Source organism: Ailuropoda melanoleuca, chromosome 9 (assembly GCF_002007445.2).
Source record: "Ailuropoda melanoleuca isolate Jingjing chromosome 9, ASM200744v2, whole genome shotgun sequence".
NCBI lineage: Eukaryota > Metazoa > Chordata > Mammalia > Carnivora > Ursidae > Ailuropoda > Ailuropoda melanoleuca.
In genome coordinates, this window is record NC_048226.1 from 102973797 (window position 1) to 102974035 (window position 239).

Below are 239 nucleotides of genomic sequence, written 5' to 3' on the forward strand. Positions count from 1 at the left end.
AAAAAAAAAAAAAAAAAACGAATTCTCAACATTTGCTGCAACATGGAGGGCACTGGAAGAGATAATGCTGAGTGAAATAAGTCAAGCATTGAAAGAAAATTATCATATGGTTTCTCTCATCTATGGAACATAAGAACTAGGAAGATCGGTAGGAGAAGAAAGGGGTAAAGAAAGGAGGGGGTAATCTGAGAAAGATGGTTCCTTTTAAACTTTCTTTACTAGACAAATTTTCTTTTAAG